At 47.7% G+C, this 20,109-nt stretch overlaps 1 long non-coding RNA gene across 1 annotated transcript in view; it reads left to right on the top strand.

Annotated features, from left to right (window-relative positions):
* The first annotated feature begins 2,916 nt into the window (after positions 1–2,916).
* LOC308069412 overlaps positions 2,917–20,109 on the top strand; it is a 40,049-nt gene continuing 22,856 nt past the window's right edge. The window contains exon 1 of the long non-coding RNA XR_013930380.1: positions 2,917–20,022. This is a non-coding gene — a long non-coding RNA (uncharacterized lncRNA). The remainder of the gene's footprint in view (positions 20,023–20,109) is intronic.

A 20,109-nucleotide genomic window follows, 5' to 3' on the forward strand; every position in this document is an offset into this window, starting at 1 on the left:
GCACTTTTGGTTATTGCTGCAGCCATGGTGCTGCTGCCACCGCTGCCGCCTGCCCGGAGCATGGCTCCGGGCACCCCACTGGCTCCAGCAGCGGGCGTTTGCTCACACCCACATCACCCCTCTCCACTGCTGGTATTTTCTTCGGTCGTGTGGGACCTGTGAGCACAGCCTGGGCCATCTGAGGACACCCTGAGCACCAGCTGGTGCTCCTGAGTGAGGATGCACTTGGTGGACAGTTTTGTTCCCTGCAGAATGAGGCTGGGTGGCCAGCATGGGTTACCTGACCCAGAAAGTGCTGAGATGTGATACAGGGTGTTGAACACCCTGATACAGAGATCAGTGCTGGCTTCCCACTGTGTCAAACACAGGAGAAAATACTGCTGTTTTATAAACTTTCCCCAGCTTCCCCATAATTGAACGTACGAGTAGAGTGGCCTGGAAGAGACTCTTTATTATTCCCTCGTCCATTTGTTCAGAGATACGGACTTAGGAGTGCAGGAAACATCTAAAGCCTTATCTAGTCTGACCTGCTGAATAGCAGACTATAAAATTTTGTCCATTAACCTCACCACTGAGCCCATTAACTCATTTCTGGCTAAAACATCTCTTCCACTCTGAGTCTGAAAAGACCATGTGGTGGGTAATCCACCATTTCCCTTAACGGTTTCTTTTAATGGCTAGACTGTCTCTCCATTTAAAGCAGTAATTATCCTGCTGCTGTCATGTGTCTGATCCGTGGTTCACTGCCGTTCGCAGTCTGCACACGTGAAGGTCGGGACTAGGCTGGAAGGTTGCTCCTGGTTGGGAGGGAGATGGTTTGGGTGGAGGGGATGGTGTGTAGGCAGCCTGGTGTAAGGGTCAGCTCTTGGGAGGCTGACCGTATCTTAGCACTGGGGTTTGTCAGTGGCTCGGTGTGGGCTCAGAATCAGTGCTGCCGTCCCAGGGGGATTGCAGGGGGGTCGGCAGAGCTGGCTGAGGTCCCAGGGGAATCGCTGGAACTCTGCAGAGGATGGCTGATGGCTGCTTCAGCTGTGCACGCTGTCAGGTTCCTGCTGGGTCACCTTGGTTGAACTAGATGAGAAACTACAGTCCTGCCCCATGCCTTGCCTGGCTGCGGCGCTTTTCTGTCTCTGTTATCACAAGCCCTAAATTCACGCACAAAATCATTCAACTCCTTGTTTATCTACTTCCTTGGGCTCCATAAAAACAGCTGCTGCTGAGACAGCAAAGCACACTTTGGGAGACCACCAGCATCAAGCCCCTTCGGCGTTGGGATGTGCTTTTTGCAGAGCAGCGGTGAGTCAGCAGATAGATTTGCCTTTCTCTGGACTGAACAAATACGGTGAGGCACAGCCTGCGCCACGCTGCTGGGGCTGCCTGAGCAAACGAGCAGCAGCCTGCTGGCTCCAGCAAGGTGGACAATATTTCACTGGGGAAAAACTGTGGGTGAATATTGTGACAGGCAGCCTGGCAGCTGGAGATTGCCTCCCGAACAGCTTTGGATTGACCGTCTCTGTTTGCAGAGTGCGTTTTTTCAGAGCTTGTCATTTTAAAGGGCATTGATTTTAATGTGTTTTCTTTGGATGATGATTTGACAGCGGAGGAGTCGGCTCTAGGAACGAATGGCATTCTTTGGACTTTCACCTCAGCATGCCTGGACTGGAAGCTCTGGCTGTCAGTGGTACCCAGAGAGAGTTTTGTTGATGAAAACCATTCCTTGGACCCCTCCCATACAAGTGCCAAAAGAATGAGCCGTTTGTTTGGGAAATTGTCATCTTGCCCATGGACAGGTGCCATTTTGAGTGAAACCATCTCAAACAGCACACATAGCTCTCATGGGTGTTGCACAGCACCATGGTGAAGAACAGACTTTGAAGTTCACTAACTGAGCAGAGGTTGCCAGATATTTGTGAGCTGATGGATAATTGACACCAGGAAATGTTTGCAACTGGCTGCTCACGAAAGCCTTTGAGGAACTCCGGAGCCTGTGATTTCCTTCCTTCCGACACACCCGATTTCTAGCAGGTCAGGGTTTGCATCTGGGGTGATTTCAGTGGGTGATGCTCATTGGCAAAGCCCAAAGTTTATGACCCTACAAATGGCATGATGGCTTTTGTTCTCTTGGATATGAGTTGGAGGATACCTCAGCTGTAATGGGGTGAGCCAAGGTCTGGAATGAGAGACAGGCTTAAACAGCTCAGTCTGTCTGGCTTGCCAAAAAGCAAGTTTGGAGGCAATGTGATCGTGGTAGATAATTTCCTGTGCCAGTAGAAGATTTCTGATGTGTAATAAGATATAAAAAGGTCCAGTGAATGGATGTTGAAGTTAGGTTGGAAATGAGACAACTGTGGAGCAACATGGTAATTACCTATTGTAGCCGCTGACCAAGGCAAGGGGGAAATTCATTCTAGCTTGGATGCTTCACCTTGAACCTGGATATCTTCCTGGAAGGGATGCTCCAGTTCAGCTGTGTGTGAGCTGGATAACATTACACACTGATGGGAAAAACAAACTGAAAAATGGTGTCCTGGATCTTTTCACACACTGGGCAGCTTTCCCTTGTGTTACTGAGCTTACCGCAGAAACAGTTATTTCACCATCGAAAGGCAGTAGCTGCTCTGGGCTCTGCACCTTTTAAAAGTTACTTTAATGGCAGTGCTGAGGGCTGGGTCTCCACTCCTTACACGGAGAGAGCTGGTTACCTGTTGCAAGGACACTTTTTGATGATATTTGGTGATAAAAGTAGATACATTCAGCTCCTCTCCAACATGTTAGGGGATAGGTGTGGGAAATGCAGATGTGGTGTAGCTGGCCAACTAGGAAATCACAAAGTAAAGAAAGAGTGATAATGCTAAACAGAAAAACTGCCTTTTTTTTTTTACCCCCTGGAAAACAAAATAATATTGGAACAACTGAACTGTTTCATTTAACCCCCTATTTTGCTTCATTTTGGGGTTATTTCTGACTTGTGTGTTCAACCATTTTTCTTTAAAACATGGTTGGCTTTTAGACAAGCAAACAAAAATGTCACTTTAAAACAAAACAGTGAAAAGTCTGGTTCTGAAAACTGGCAGAATGATCCGGTTGTCAGCTCTGTGCCAGGTATCACCTTCTCTCTCTCCCAGCTGTCTTTGTGCTGAAGTCTGCTGATGATTGCTGGTGCAGACCTCAGCGCAGCCGAGGCACCCATGCTCCCAAGCGAGCTGATACCATGTTGTATATCGCCCACTTTCCAAGGCTGTAGCGAAACTTCAGGAGTGTGGGTGCTGCTGTGTGGTGAGGCAGGTGCCATCAATGCATCCAACAGTTGCATCAACGCTTTCTCAGTGGGAGCAAGTGTTGGGTTTGTGTGGCAGGACTGTCCGCAGTCCCCCTTGCAGCTGTATGAAGCAGCAGAGCTGCACACCCAGGACCAAAAGCCGTTTCTATATGGCGTATGTAGCATTTTTTCTCCTGAAAGGCTTAGCTATGATAAAGCAAGGTGGAACGGGACATAAATCACAATCAAATAGTTATGGTATGATGCTGTGCTTTTCCTCTTTCTCTTTGTTTTCTCTCAGTTCATCAGTTTTATAGCTGCAGCTTGGAACGGCTCTGTGCCTGATTCTTGTTAAAAGTTGCAGATATCTGTTAATGTTGGGCAGCTGCTGTGGCTGTCATAGTGTTTCGGGGCTGCAGGTCAGTGTAAAGGGATTTGGATAGTGTAGTTCCATCTGAGGGGCTGTCTTGTTAATTCTGGTATATTGGATGACTCCTGGAAGCAGTTTTCCTGGGCTATCACAAGGGTTTGTAATAAATCCTAATGAGGCACCCCTGCTATGATAAATCATTCATTTCTCTAGTGGGATCATGGCTTATGGTCCCTAGAGAAAAGGAGAGGAACCTCAAACCCTGTGTCAAGCCTGTGTCAGTGGTTACCTAGCTGTTTACTATCCAGCTAGAAAACATTGCAGCAGTCACCCCAAATCCCCAGGACGCTGTCTGCTGTTTGTAAAAAGTCAGCCTTTTTTTCACAAGGCAAACAACTGCTCTTGGACAAGGTGCTTTGTTTTAACCCAAGGGATTCATCCCTCTCCCTGCCTCTCATGTTAGAAAGGATCCATGAGGGATTTACAGCTAAGTCAAGAGGGAAGGTGACAGAGCCAGAAGTAAAGCCCACCTGAGCAAACACTCCTGTGGCTGCTTTGGCTTTGTTGGCTTCTAATAGCTATCGCTGTGCGCTGGTGCAGTTGGGGTGAGACTTGGAAAACACATACAAGGCAGCAGCTGTCCCCTTGTGCATCTCAAAAACTGAGCTAAAGTTGAGGACCAGAGCTGACTGGTGTGTCCCAGTGGTGTGTGACACATCAGGCCAGCCCTGAACCTTCACCGCCACCCCCTTCCCCTTCCTTTCCATGTTACCTGTTGTTCTGGGTATTTTCTTACCCCATTTTTACTGTCAGCAGTAAGCAGACACATCCCAATGTGGGGAGTTTTCTAGGCAAGGAGGTACAGGAAGCATGAGGCAAATGGGCTTGGAGAGATCCCTGGGAGCTGAGAGAGGTGTAAATTAACATCATTGCTAATTTGCCTTTCTCTCAACAGAGATGCTAAAATTAATAGGTGTCGGTCAGTGATACGATGGAAGACAGATCCTGTCAGAAACATGTCCATGTGGGCTGGTTGGCTAAGACACTTACAGGGTAATTTTTAATTCATTAGTGCATGACCTCTTGATTAAAACATTTACATGGTTTGTAAGTGAAAAAGGTCTTAAAGGATCAGATCTAAAACCTGTTGAAGTGTAGTTAAGTCTTTAATTCACTGCAGTAGGCTCTGAATCAAGCCATGAAGTAACTGTTAATGTGGAACCCTCTAAATGGAGGGTGTAAGTGCTGTAGTGGTAAAATACAGGTTCGACAGAGGTGATGGGGTGATAAATCCCCAAGGAGAAAAGGTTAGGTTACAGTGACCTGCATTGCTTAGTTAAATGGATTCAAGCCAGCAAAATCGTGTTAATCCAGGCAACTATTTTTTTGTAATCTCGTGAGTTAAACTTGTAGGATGGCAAAGATTCATCCCATTAAACGTGAGGACTTAGCTGTGGCATCTCAGGTGGAGTGTCATCACCCTCAACCGTGCAAAGGGAAGGAGGAATGACCAGGCGATGATCTGAATTTTAGTGGTCTCACTGCTTTGGTAGCAGACTTTCCTCTCTGGATGAAGGCAGAGCTGAGGGAGGTGCCTGTTGCTTGGTGGGGACAGCTTGGATCTGCAGCTTGCAGGGACTGAAGTTGGAAAGAACCTGAGAAATATTGTGGACATCCCTGTTAGTAGGAATTCTGGTGAACTGCTGTGATTAAAAGGGCCGAGGTACCCTTGGATTGCTTTGGGTGATTGTTTTAAGAGGAAATCTGATGAATTTAGGGAAGGGATTGTATGACAAAGCAACAGAATTCCTAAGTCTTGAAAAGCATACCTAATCTGTTGGTATCTCCAATGGGTTTGAAAAGAGATCAGATCACTCTTTATTTGTACCATATTTCTATAAATAGTGTTCCCTGGCTTCTTCTATTCATCTTTGAGATCAAGGAGGAATGGCGGGGGGTAAAGCAGCTCCTTTGAGACCTTCTGGTGGCATCACATTATCTTTGGTGCCCGACTGCTGCACTCAGTCCCCAGGCCTGGGGCCAAGAGGGGATTTTCCATTCAGGCTCATTTGGCAAGGGCTGCAGGGGGCTGCTTGGTAGTTACGGCATTTTGTTCATACTTTTTTTTTGTTTTGTTTCATCATGTTTGTTTTGCCCGCCTAAATTACAAGACCTGCTTCCTATGTTCCCCTAAGAGCCATATTTAACAAATTCCCTGCTAAGGCCCTCCGTGTGTTTCCTCAGTCTGAGGAGGGGCCCTCAGGGACGGGAGCTTCTTCCTCACCATTTCTGCCAGACTTCATGTGAGCGATAGGAAAAGAGATGTAAGGGGGTGACGGTAAATAAGGTTTATTTATTTATATCCCCTAGTTTGAAGGGGAAATGGAGTGCAGGCCTAGGGAGAGACAGACACAGCTCATACTGCTGGAATGCAATTGCTGATGGACCGGTTAAATTTAAAAGGCCCAGGCCCAGATGTTTAAGAACTTCAGCGTGGCTTGAAACTGGCATAGCAATAAAAGGTCTCTTGTTTGAAAAAAACAAAAACTTCTTTGAGGTTAAAAAAGAGCCCTTTACAGTGAGCTGTACCATCTGACGTTGAAATCCATGGGTCCTGGGCGTGGAGATCCAGTGATGCAGCTGTGTAGTGCCACTGTCCTTCATGGGTGACAGTTCTCCTTCACCTTGCCACTGTCCCCATCCAGCACCAAGAGGGATGCGAATCCTCTGTGGCTGGTTGAGCACAGCTGTGCTGTTGTGGCTGTAGCACAGTATCTGGCAGGGCACAGAAGGTGCTGAAGGGGTAGCTATGGCCCCCACAGGGAGGAGAAGGGATGTAGTTCGTGGACTGGAGCGGAAGCCACTGTGTTTATCAAAAGGTCTGGCACCCCCTAACTCCTAGGAACTACGTGACATTAAGTACAGCAGAGCCTGTAGCCATCCCATTTATGTCCCTTGCCCATCATTAGGTCCAAACCAGGCCCAAACCCAACTAACAAACTGAAATTGTTAATGTGGAAGACTGAAAGCATGAAAAATTGCCGTGAGATGCCAGCTGAGAGTTGGGGCTTCTTTTTGGCGCCTTTAGGTGAAAATGTCCTAACAGCCCTGGGAATGTGGTAACACCTCCCAGTGCTGTTTCATATCCGTTTTATTTTTGGAGGTGAGCAAGCTGAAGCGATTGCAGTAGCGCACTGAAAGCGAAGGACAAAGGCACAGACAAATATTGCTGTTTCCTATGGAATAATTCTCCACAAATGGTCCCTTCGGTGCTGGGGGTGGGGGAGCTCCTTTGGTGACACAGCAGAACTGTAAGTTCAGGCTCAGGATCTGGTTGCAGATAAACGAGACCACGACAGAAGACGGCAGAGCCCATCAGACCTGCCGGCTTGTGTTTGCCACGGAGCGACTGCCTGCCTGGCAGAGCTGCTTCTGCCGCCAGCAAGCTCCGCCGTGGGTTCCCAGCCTGGCCGCCGTGAGCGGCAGCGTTCCCGTCGTCTGTTGGGGACGGCACTTTGCCCCCGCACTTTCTAATGTGCAGCTGGATCTTTCCCAGTGATCCCATTAAGGCTCTACAGGGAACGGCGGGGAAATTATGTTAAGAAGATAATGATAGAGTAGCCCGGATAAAAAGGCAGGTCAAGAACAATTTGAAGAGTTGGGGAATGACTTCAGGCAGCTGAAGAGGTGTCATAAGGTCTCTATTCTCTCCAAGACATTCTCTCACTGCCTCGGATGAAACTTTAGCCGCAGCTCAGCGCATGCTCTTCTGGTTTTCAGTATTTCCCTGGCACAGAAAACTCTCCTTGCTGTATGTATACCAGGTACTGGCAGAGCTGGAGTTAGCTGAGAACAGTTGGATTACAGGATTTAGAGACAGATGGGACCTTTTTCATTATAGTTTTTTTTATGATTAGCTCACAACATAACATGTGAGGCAGTCACGTATTTCATATTCACACAACAAATTATGCATCTAGTATGAAATAGCTCTCGTTTCCTTCTCTGAAATAGAGTATGAATTTCCATCTGGAATATATAATGTGGTTTCCATATGTACAAACAGAGACTTGTTACAAGTATCAAAGCAGAAAGAGCGTTTTGGATGATAATGTGCTGTGGAAGTGTCTAACCTGTGAATGCATGAAAGCTTCAGTTGATTCACAAATCCTAAGACAGAGACAAGCTCAAGGGTGGCTTTTAAGCCCAGTAGGATCCAGGAACCCTGTGCCTCCTGGTGAAGGATATGGAATTTAAGACACTCAGTGCTGGAGTGGGCTGTAACGCCTCAAGTCCACTCTGCCCAGAGATGATGAGCAAGAGGTCAAACCTGCTTTTAGATCTACAAAACGCTTTGTTTCTCAGTTTCCAGAGCTCAGCTTAGGTGGGTGCGGAGTGCCTGCTTGTGCACGGGTGGTAAGTGCGTCCTGGAGATGGGCTCAGGTTCGTGCCCTCACTGTTAGCCTGGTGCATCATTCCCGTGCTGGGGCCAGCCCAGTGCCCGTACCTGGGACAAGCTGCTGTGCCTGGTTGCCTGTGCCCCTGCTTTGGGCACGTCTCCTGATGCTGGGTTGGCAGCGCTGCTGTTTGGTGTCGGGGCGGGGGGGGGGGGGCTGACCCTTGGCTGGGGGCCAGGTGCCCACCAAAGCGGCTCTGTCACTGCCCTCCCCAGCCGGGCAGGGGAGAGAAAATACAATGACAGGCTCGTGGGTCGAGATGAGCACAGGGGGATCGCTCAGCAGTTACCATCACGGGCAAAACAGACTCAACCTGGGGAAAAAAAAATATTTATTGCCTGTCAAATCAGAGTAGGATGACGAAATATAAACTCAAAATTTAAAAACTCCTTTTTCCCACCCCTCCCGTCTTCCCAGGCTCAACTTCATTCCCAATTTCTCTCCCTCCTCCTGCTGAGTGGTGCAGGGGATGGGGATGGGGCTACGGTCAGTCCATCACACGTTTTCTCTGCCACTCCTTCCCCCTCACCGTCTTTCTCTGCTCCAGCGTGAGGTCCTGCCCAGGCTGCAGTTGGTCTGCTCCCCCGTGTACCTCTGTGGGCTGGGGGGCACAGCCCACCTCCCCAGGGGCTGCCCACGGGCTGCCGGGGAGTCTCGCTCCGGCGCCTGGAGCCCCCTGCCCTGCCCCGGGTGTCTGCAGGGCTGCTGCTCTCACACCTTCTCACTCCTCTCTCCCGCTGCAGTTTGTTGCGCAGATTTTTCTCCCCTTCTCAAACCCGTTACCCCGAGGCGCTGCCCCCGTGGCTGCTGGGCTCGGCCGTGGCCAGTGGCCGGTCCCTCTTGGAGCCACCTGGCCTGGGCTCTGCCGGGCATGGGGGAGGCTTCTGGCAGCTTCTCACAGAAGCCCCCCCTGTAGCCCCCCGCTACCAAAACCTTCCACGCAAACCCAATACACGTGTCTTCCAGTGAGACCGGTGCTAGTGCTATGCAGAGGTTATGGAGGGTTTTTACTTTTGTTGTCTCTAAGTCAGACAGTCTGGCACGGCTACAAGCCAAAGGTGCCCTGCCACCAGCTCAGCATCTTAGTTTCTGGTTAGTTTCCATTACACATATAACGTGTCACAGTTTTTTCCTTTTTTTTTTTTGTTTTAATTTATCATATCCTCAAAGCCTTCTTCTGAAGGATGAATGGATTATTTATTGTGCAGTGCAGTTTTGTGAGTATCTATGGAAATGGCATCTGGTCTCCAAATGGAGACCTTCTCCCCCCGCCTCCAGGTCCTTAAGAGAACATGACAGTAATTGAGCAATAATGAAATGTTTCAGGAGGAGTGTCAGAAGGTTCAGAGTGTTATGGAGGAGTTATAAATCTGGGCTGAATTTGTCTCGAGGAAGAAACCCCGTTATAAACTTATTAGCTGCTGACACTGTGCTTCTCTCACCTTGCATGAGATGTAAAGCTCACCTCAACACCACCACGCTGCCTTTCACTTGCACCTGACCCAAGGTGCTGCTGCCTCAGGCACCACTCTCTGCCTCCCAGGAGATCAGTAGCACAGGTCAAGCGCACATGCAATATGCTCTGGCCAGACCTCTACGTGTTGCTCCTACCAGGACAAACCTTCTTCCCATCAAGCTGGAGTCTGGGTTGCTAATTCCCGCAATAAGAACCTGGGCCAAACCTTTATGGGTGCAACCAGTACATCTTCCCTTCAAAGTAATTTGTCCCAACACAATGTTGAAGCCTTGGCTTCAGTTTTGTTCCAACTAACTTTTGCGTACCTAAACGCAGACTTTTACGCAGCTTCATAGTCCTCTGTTAATTATTCATGTCGTTTCTAATTTGTGTGTCTCAGCAAAGACTGCTCTTTTCCTTTTCTCATCAGAACAAGTGATGATTTTAGAAATAAATCTGGAATTTCAAATTTCAAGCTGGGAATCTTTTAGCACTGGAAAACTATTTCTGACATGTCAAATTCTACTCTTAGATTGGAATAAGTTGCCTCCAGCTTTCAACCTAAAATTTGGTCACTTAACCTAAGGAAAATTTACAGGTTGTTGCTGCAAATGGTGGTAGGAAGTTGGCACTTCCAAGTGGCAATTCATCTCACCTATTTCACATACCTCTTTTAGGGCTGGATGAAAGTGCATGTTTCTGTGGCTGGCAGAGGTGTCTGGGTGGTGGGTTTGTGTTAGACACCCCACTTTGAGGCTGCAAGGGTGGATTTCAGCTGAACAGATACGATGATTTACGGTGTAGACATCCATATCTGAGAAGACAGCAAGGTCTCTGTAACCCATGCAGAGAAATGGGTACTGGTAAGGTGTGATTTATCTGGGCTGTCTAGCTCAGGTGGAGAGGGGCATGCCAATATCAAATACTGTTGCTTAAAAATTATTTCTGACATTGTCTAGGAGCATCATCAGCCAAGGTTTGTGTCTTGATTAATTTTTGACATCTACTGTGCAGTCATTTCTTGCTCCGTGTGATGTGCAGTGTGCAGCTAGTGGCGGACCCTAATCAGAGTATTTTTGTTAGTATGTAAAACGGCTGATAAAAGCCTATGTACTTGACAGCATTGCAATCGATCAAACCCGTGGTTCTATAAAGGAATGACATCAGGTCTTCTTGACAATTGAAGGAAAATAATATGGTGCATTGTTTTCAAACTGATATTTAGGTATCCTGCATTCAGCCGAAATAACTCAGAAACCTGTAAGGAATCTAAAAATACTGGTCTGACTGCAAAGTATTTTCTTCATCTGGCTTTATGCATCTTGTAAACTCTTGTTTCTACAATCAGTGGTTACAAAATACTGCTAAGTCTCTGTTGGAGAGAGTTGTGAAGGGACCGCACATTTAATTCATAGTGGTTGCATATGTCTAAATAAATTCCTGCAGAAAGTGACATTTTTAAGGAGATGTCATGATAAAATTGCTCTGGAGGCAAAGTTAGGGTTTCCCAGTTTCACATTTAATTAACTTAGTCTGACTTTTATAGGGCTTTGTGTTATGCATTTCGTTCTTCAGTAAACAAATGGCAGAAAATTAAAGCAGAGCAACTGCCAATGAACAGTATATTTAATTGAAAAATAATGAGTTGCCATGGGGTGCCGTAGGGTTCTGCAAAGATAACGTTATTTATCTTGGAAAAGTGCCACTTGCATTTGTCAAAATGTGATACATAAAAGGAACAAAAGGGAAAAATATGACATTAGATGGGAGAGGGCTAAGGCCTTATTCCTCATTCTGAATTTGGGACTGGAGTTTGGTGGAGTGAAAAAGTGATTTCCTGCACCCGGTGGCAGCTCAGTACAATTTCCATCTGATGCATCACTAAGTGAAATGTTGTGTCAGAATGGGAAGTGACTGGAATTTGTAAGGTCCAGATGAGCAGGAAGGAAGATGAGCATTGATATCACAGGGGGGAAGAAACACGTGAAATGATCTCGATTCTTTCATGGTGAAACAAAAGACTGGATCTGAACACTCTCTCTGGTTTTTCCATCTATTTCAAGGGAAATTAAGTGTCTGGAAAACAGAAGAGTGAGCCCTTGAATAAAGGGGCTGAATTAAAGCAGCAACAAGTTGCCTTAGTCTTGGATTAAAAAGGTACATTTGTGTCACCAGGTTTGGTCCTCTCTGTGAAATACCTGAAACTCTATCTGAGTAACTTCCTGGGCAGCGGGCAGCAGGAACAAATGAAAGTCATTGACTGACAGTGAAGTGTTCATCGAGTTGACAGAGTAAGCAAAGTTACTCTGGATTTTCAACCGAGTAGTAGATCCAAAGCCCAGGGTGCCTGCCTGTGGGTGAGGATGATGTCCTGGGCATCCCAACCCTCCCTGCGAAGCCGTGGCCTGCAGATGAGACCTCTTCCCCCTGCACACATTTCTTTGGTTGCAAACGTATGAAATGCGATGTGTAGCAGCTGCTTTTTGCAACATCTGTTTTCCAAGCCCATCGTTTCCCACTATGCAGCAAAACCCACCTTATTTACAACCTTCACATTTGGAGGGCTCAACAGAGCCCAAATTTGGCTGACATTTGCAAGGTTCCTGCTTTTCATTTCAACCCATTCTTGCTTTATTTTTAGCTGTTTTAAAATGACACATGTTTCCATCTTTTAGGTAATGAGATGCTTTCCGCTTAATTCAATCACTAGTTAATTTGATCCTCTATTTAATTTGTTCCAAACGTCTGGAAGCAAAGTTCTGTATCTTAAGTATATGTATATATTACATATTTAGCTTCTGCCCTTTGCTCTGATCATTCTGCTTGCTCTAAACAAGCCTTATAATTCAATCTTAGGCTATTGAAACTTGCCATTTAATTAATAAGAAAAGCCAAAATCGAAGCAAGATAGAAGGAAAAGAAATGGTTTAAGGAATGAGTCGTGGTCATAAAAGATGGCTATGACTGAAAGTTGCATTATGGAGTACCTGCTAGTGGCTAATAACTCTGGTACGGGCCATCAAATCTGGGAAGGTGGTGGTGAATTGATGGGAGCAAAATCTTTTAGGAAAATGTTAAGAATAAATGTGAACAGCCCCTTGCGAGGAAGGAAATTCAAAGCTCATTGTGATATAACGGAACATAAAAGCAAAAATGTTGTCAGTCACCCCAAGGCTTTTGGAGCTTGGAAGTCAGATGGGGAGGGAGAAATGCTGCTGCAGCCGGTGCCAAACCTGTGTCATCTCTAGCGCTGTCAGGAGCACCCACCGGCACTCCATAAAGCTTTCACTTCCATCCCCAACAGATCCCTGAAAAACCCTCACCCACCCGTTTTAATCAAACACTCACCTCGGCGCTCAACCTCTGCACTGACCTTTCTGGCTTTAGTGTCAACAGGTTGGCCCATCTAAGTGTCACACCCGGCTGGTATTTGGGGAGTGGAGCCGCTTTTGGCTCACAGAGCCCTGTGTGTGTATGTGTGTGTGTGTGTGTGTGTGCGTGCCCACGTGTGTGTGTGCAGAAGGGGTGCACACAGCCCAGCTCTTCAGCTGTGGTGGCCACGAGATGAGCAGTTTCATGTAGCTCTTGCCAGTACATTGCTCTTGTAATCATCTAACAGGGTTTGCAAAAGTGAGGGAGAGCAGATGTGATGGGTATCTGGGGCTTTTCAGCCTTTGGGCCATGAGGATTGTGGGCACAGGGTGGATTTTCACATGTTCTGGTGGGAGCAGCGTAGCTGTGGGACAGCAGAAGTCCTTGTCAATGATCCTCCATGTTATTCTTCCAGGAAGTTGCCAAAAATCTCCCTGTGCAACTCAACTTACCTTCACAGCACTTTGCTTGCTGGAAACACCTGGTATGTGCCTGGGTGTGAGCGTGGCTTGTGTTTCCCACATCTGAGCAGTCGCAAGTGTCGGGACACCCCTGCAAGGTGCCAGTTTGCAGCACACCAGGGGACGGAGGAGGTGATGCCCACACGAGACACATGGCGCCTTGGCAGGGAACCCAGCCTTTGCTGATTTTTCATGGAGAAGTGAAGGTAAATGAAAGCCAGGTCAGAGGCCGTGCTGCTTGCCCGGCACGTGTGCCCTCTCCCTCTCGCTGCCCTAAAAGCCCTGTGTGAGGCTGGAGAGGCACAGAGGTTGTGTGAGGTCTGCTGGGGGGTTTAGGGCTGGAAGAGACCCGTGGGTATGGCTGTGGCAGGGCTCCTCCTGCAGATGCTGCTACTGCCGGCAACAAAGGTTTCCCATAAGCAGCTTTGGGTGGCTTCCCCCTGTCCTGTGGGTGGCCATCCCGTGGCAGGGGAGCACCTGCTGCGGCTGGGGAGCGTGGAGCCATGGGATGGTTGCAGGGATGATTGCAGCGCCAGGACGGGAGAGGGAACTGAACGTTGCGAGCAACTGGGAGGCAAACCACCCAAAAGCCAAGGGAAGAAGTGGGGAGGTAGCAAAACCACAGATCTGTTTAGCGAGCAGTGACACGGTGTTGGCCGGGTTTCAGTTCCCCACGAGATGGAGACAGCACCGCTGGTTTCAGTTACTTTCCAACTGTGGTGCAGGAACAATTTGTCTTAATAAATTGCAAGGAATAATGCAATAGGACAGAGCTCTCAAGTGGGTGTGAGGGTTTTGATGTGAACCATGGGATGAATGTTAACAAACAGATCATGTTGTTATTGCTTGCTCTTGGTTCGTGACCTGGGCTCCATGGCCCTTCGTGGCCTCTGTGCCCCAAACTATAAGCTGATGCTGTCTGATCTCCATGGACCAGTTTCTTTGATGGTGTCTGTGGTTTATGTGATGGGGATTCATTGCTGTGCTGCAGTGTGGAGGTAAGCTGGTCCCTCCATCCCACCAAGAAGGCATCCAGGGAAGCATGTTGTTAGCATGAGCATTGGCACAATGAAACTGCTAACAGAGGGGAGAGGCTTTTTTCCTCCTTCACAGAAATAAAAGCATCATTTATACAGCTTTCAGCTCTGCTGGTGCTTTTCTGCAGCAAAATGCTTCAGCCTTTCTCCTGTGCCGCTTACCTATGGACTGGGTCAATAGCTTCAGGACATCCTAGGGAGTGCAGTCTCAAGAGCCCAGACATCATACCTGCCTCTGCCACTGCTCTCCTCTGTGGCCTTGGTCATGTTCACTGATGTGATGTGGGCTGTCTTTTGGTGTGCCATGCACGGCACAGGAAAGCTGTTCCTGGCAATTGTAACGCAGCTGGCAGGAGACTGGGCTTTGCTGAATGTTTTGCGTGCACTCTAATGTAGCTAGTAACTGGAGAAGCATGAGGCACAGGATCAATGTCAAAGATTGCCAACAGCAAAGGGAAATGTGCTGAGAAATGTATGTGAATGCCAGCACTTTGGGGCCTTTATTTAAAACAGTGGCCGGTTGCAGTAACAGGCCATCTTGCTCTCGTTCTGGCCTCTTTTAATTGCAGTTTCAGGATTTTTTTTTTTTATTTTTTTAAAAAACATATGCCATGTTCCCAAGTAGTGCAAATGAGCTGCCTCTCTTCTGAGCTGCTCTGCTGTTGCTGTCATGTACTTCAGGAGACTGGACAGCCCGCTATGGTCTGGGGACTCATCCTGCAGCCACCATCACTCTGTGGGGCTCTGCACTGTAAATGCAATAGGTGGAAGAAGAGATCATTCATGATTCTTCGTGAACATGAAGAGCCGCTCTCTGTTCATTTCTCCTGCCTTGCAGACCTGTCTCATCTGCTTTCACCTGCATCTCAATCTCCCTCCTCTTCCTAGCCCGATGGAGAGCAAACGGTGAAATAGAAAAAGCAGTGCTAATGATCACAGCCCCACTACTATTTTATTTCCAATTGGCAGCTCATGCAAGCAGCCCTATTTTCTGTTCTAATAGGAAACTTTATGATGTACCAAATTACCCTGTAATAGCCTGCGCTGGGTTGCCTCCTGAAAGGTAAACGATTTTGATTTTTTTATGATCGGTTATTATGACTTTTTTGCCTATTCCATAAAAAAGAGGGAGATTGCATTAAAGAGACCCTACGGTTGCAAACTGGAGCTGCTGGGAGGCAGGTGGTGCCGCAGGATTGCTGCAGGTGTAGGGCAGGGGACTGCACAGCTGCCCGGCAGTGGCTGGTGGGCTGGTGACCGTGTCCCCTTCTCGCTGCTGGCCGTCATCTCCCGGGGGCTGGCACAGGCGTGCTGCAGCTGAGGGCTCTCCTGGATGCTGATGATGGATGGAAGAAACTGCCTGGCAGCACACAGGGGAGGGTTCGGGGGCACGCAAAGCCCAGGTTGCTCTGCATGTTGCGGAGTGCCATCTCCTGGCTTGCCACGAATTAACGGGGACTCCGCAGCTCCGCACCCACCGCAGGGAGCCCCGGACAGCTGCTCCTGCTCCCTCCAGGCTGGTGTCCTGGCCAGGAGATTATCCAGAGAGGTTGGCAGCAGCAGGAGATGGGAGCACTTAATCCAGAGCTGCTCTCCCGTGCTAGTTAGGGAGTGCTCATTTCCTGGTAATGGCTTTGTTTTAATTAGGATAGCTGAGCCCTTGCGCATCCCAAGTTAGAAGTGATACAACCCTGTGAAGTCCCATTAGCATTTTCTGCTGCATTCTGCAGTGGAGAAGCAGCAGGGAGGTGTGGGATGTGATCCAGGGAGGGATTAGGCAGGAAACTTCCCACGGGCATTAATGGACATCCCTTTTATTTTAGCTGAAATCGGGCGCCTAAGCACCTTTCTGGTCCTGCATGAAGGTGACTGCAAAGACCACTCTCAGTGTCTGGTCGTATTTGTAAAGATCTGTGATTTGGGGTTTTTGTAGCTGGACCTGGCTGGTGAACCGGAGACAGAGAAGAACTGGAGCAGGAAGGGTGAAGTCCTACCTGGTAGCAATTTCTCCTGTCCCATGGTATGGTAAGGGCTGATTTTCCTCACCGAGGAATCGCTGTCCTGTATTGGTCTGTATCAGGTGCTTTTAATCACTGCCTGTAACAGTGATTAAAATTTCCATCAGTTGATGTCAACTCTGATAAATATGACTTCAAAATATGAAACCATTTATGTGAAAAAGATTTAAACTCGGTCCAGTGAATGCACTTTTCATTTTTTAAAAATTATTCATATTTTTCCAGTAACTAAAAATTGTTTGAAAAATCTGCTGGATCTATCACTAGTTAGCTCAACAGAAAAAGGAGATCTGTAATGGTGAAAAAACAGCAATGATTTTGTGAAAAAGTTATTATACACTTTCCACTGAAGTGCTTTGTGAAACCTGGGATTAAAAAGATTATAGAATTTTGCAATACCGTTTTACTTTCGGTTGAAAAAATGACATTTAAATATGTCTGGCTTTAGCATCAAAACCCATACTTAGAAGGGTGACCATCATTGCCGATTACTGTAGCTGTGTGGATAATAATGTGATTTCGATGATGCTTTTTGTTTTGCCTGGTAACACAGCTCCAGAGCAGGGCAGCCCCATTGGTGCCTGCTGCGCCGCTCACTCCCCCTCTTGTATACGCATCCGTGAGAGCGAGTGAGCGAGCTCAGAGACAGCTCTCCAATCATTTGAATAAAGGGGGATTTAATGGAGCTATATATGTATTTATAGTAACTTCTGTTGCTTGCCTGTTTTAATAGACTGTCACTACTATCTAACAGCAAATCAGATTCCAGGTGTGCTTTGTGGCACAGATGCTAAATGGGCTGGGTACCCGTTTGTTTCCTGGGCACAGCCTCCAGTGCCCTGGATGCTGGGACAGTCCCTGGGCTGAGCTATACTGGGGGTGGCGGTAGCCGGTGCATGGGTGCATGGTGGGTTGGAAATGGGACCCTGTGGGTTAGCTTGAGGGTCTCTGAGAGGTGACTAAGAACAGCCAGCATTGGTTCCCAAGGCTCCACAACTCTGCTTGGAAAGCTTTTGGGGTGGCCCGTTGGAAGGTGACAAGCTGCTTCTGCCCATCCATCTATCTAACTAATTCCAAAATAGCCCATGGAAACCAGTTCTCTCTGGAGAAGCCGAAGATCCATTTCAGCATGTCTGGTTTGAAGATCCCTGCCCCAGCTGCAGCCCCCAGCCCGCAGCTGCCTGACTCACTGTGGTGGTGCGGGCAGGCTGTTGCCCACGTGGGCATCCTCCTTCAGAGAGCGCTTTCCACGGAGCCCAGGCACGGTGCTGTCCTCCGGGGAAACCAGCGGGACTTCACAGCAGAAAGAAATAGAAAGCCGATCCTCGGGCTTTTAAAATTTAGTGCTGAGAGTGATGAAAGAAAGGGCAATAATTCTTTTAGATTCACTTACTGTCCAACTTTCGGAGACAAGATTACTCACCCTTTCCCTGCGGAGAGGGCAGAAATGAACATCAGGTGCTCTGACACAGTTTAGGCAATTACCCAACCCTGGTCTGGCTGTGTAACACCAGTGAGCGGTTTTTTGCAGCTATAGTTATGCAGACCCTAAGACAGATCTCCTGGTAGGGAGCCGGAGTGGCAGAAAGTGGAGCGGGCTGGGAGCTGAGCCCTCTGTGTTCAGCAGTGACTTTGCCCACCTTTAACTCATCTCTTCCCTTAGTTCTTTACACCTACCAACACCCTGCTTTGGTTTCTTTAAAAGCTGTCTGTTTATTATATGTGGGTGAAATCTGGTCATGCTGTACTGTTTATTAGTCCAAAACTGAGGTCAGGCAGGTTGGATTTCTTTCCTGAGTGCTTTTATAATATTTGTGTTAGCTGGGCAGCTAAGTGCTGTCAGATGTAGCGGCAATGGAGCTTGCTGCTGTTGAAATTTTTATGGTTTCATGCATTTTACAGCATCACCTGTCAGACTCCAGCAATCATGATGTCACCTGTAGTGGAATATATAAATTTGAACAGAGGAGGCTGGAGCTAGGGGACTTCTTCAGTAATCTGGGCTCCTTTCTCCCCTCCCTCTCTGGTGGAGAGGCTGGGAGGTCTTAAGGCACAGCGAAAGAAAAGGCGCAGACCTCTCCCCTCCCCTGGGCTTTGCCCCAGCCGTTCTGCATGATCTGGGCAAAATCGCTGCCTTCACTCCGGCTGTAGTTTCCATACTGCCTCTTTGTTTTGCTGGCTGTGTCTCTGGGGATATGGTCTCCTGTATTCATCCTGAGACATGGGAAAGGCTCGCTCGGCACAGGGAGTCTCCAATGGCTGCGCTGTAGTCTGGTACCCCACGTGTGTGGGATGGAGGCGCCAGATCTGGCAGCAGAAGCGAGTGCCGTGGGGGCTGGCAGGGAAGGACGGGAGGAAGAGTGGCTTTGCTGGGCAAATGTTTAAGCATTTGTGAAGGGGGCAATGGGACAGGACTTGTTCTCCGTGAATAAGTGAGGACAGCACAGCTGGGGTGCCCTCCGCCTGCTGCGCTGACGGTCTGTGGCCAGCGCTGCTCCTGCCCTCCTCCTCCTCCTGGGCACTATTAGGTCTCTGTCCAATTTTGGCATCATCGCAGTTTTGATTACAGTTTGCAACAGCCTTGGCGAAGGCCCTCGTGGGACACAGGGGCTCGTCGAGTGGGAGCTGTTTGAAGCCGAACGGAGGTTTGAGCTGTGGGCAGGACACGCTCCGCTCGTGGCATCACGCACCAGGATGGATGCAACTCTGTGTCACGTGTTCATGTCCTCAGACTGGCATGGTCCACGCGTTCCATCCAAAGAGGGGTTCAGAGACTAATGAAAAGATTCTACAAAAGGTCAAATAGCAGCTCTGCTCGGTGGGTTTGACAGCAGGAGAATGATTGGGGTTTTTTTCCTGGTTCTCATTGGTTTGTGTAGTCTTTTCCCTGCAAACGCTACCTTAATTAAATATCAAATGAGCATTAAGATGATATTCCATGTGGCTTAACAATGCTAAATGAAGACATGTAGCCCTACTGCTGAGCTATAAACCCTCAGTAAAAAATGGCTTAAGAACATACTGATCGGGTTTTAAGAGCTCTGTAACTGATACACATCTTATGGTATCGTTAGGCCTCGATAAATCTGTTTCTAATAATCGCTATTTACTGAGGTTTCGCAACTATGCCTGAGGTACGTATCTGTTACCTTGTGGTCCAGCCTCAATAAATGTGTTTTTAATAATCAATTGGTACTTCAATAATAAACAATAATTGCTTTATTAAATATGAATTTGAACATGTTCTGCATTTAAGTTGTACTGAAATCACATCTTTTTGCTTTTTTAACTCTGAAGGAGCTTTTACTGACCAGCTATTGGTAGTAGTGTGCACCAAACATTACTGTTCCTCATAGAGCATCACTGACTTTGCCTGATTTATGACTTGTGACAATATTTCAGTGCTTTGTTTCTACCTTAGCCTAAGCAGTCTATCAGTTGCTTCCAAGCAATCTTCCTGGGAGAAAGGCAGCAGTCCCTCTTATGGATCATTAACTGGAAATGAACTTGGGACCTTCAGATGTAAACACACCGCCTTCTGCCATGCGACCTAGCAGACCAACACTTTTAGTTGTCAGTACAAGTAATAGTGGTATGGGACTCTAATCTTTTAGAGAGAAAGCAATAATTGAAGAGGAAAGTTGATATCTTCTAGTGCCATTGAGAAAGCTTTGTGTTT

Source organism: Falco punctatus (genome assembly GCF_963210335.1).
Source record: "Falco punctatus genome assembly, chromosome: 1".
Lineage (NCBI taxonomy): Eukaryota > Metazoa > Chordata > Aves > Falconiformes > Falconidae > Falco > Falco punctatus.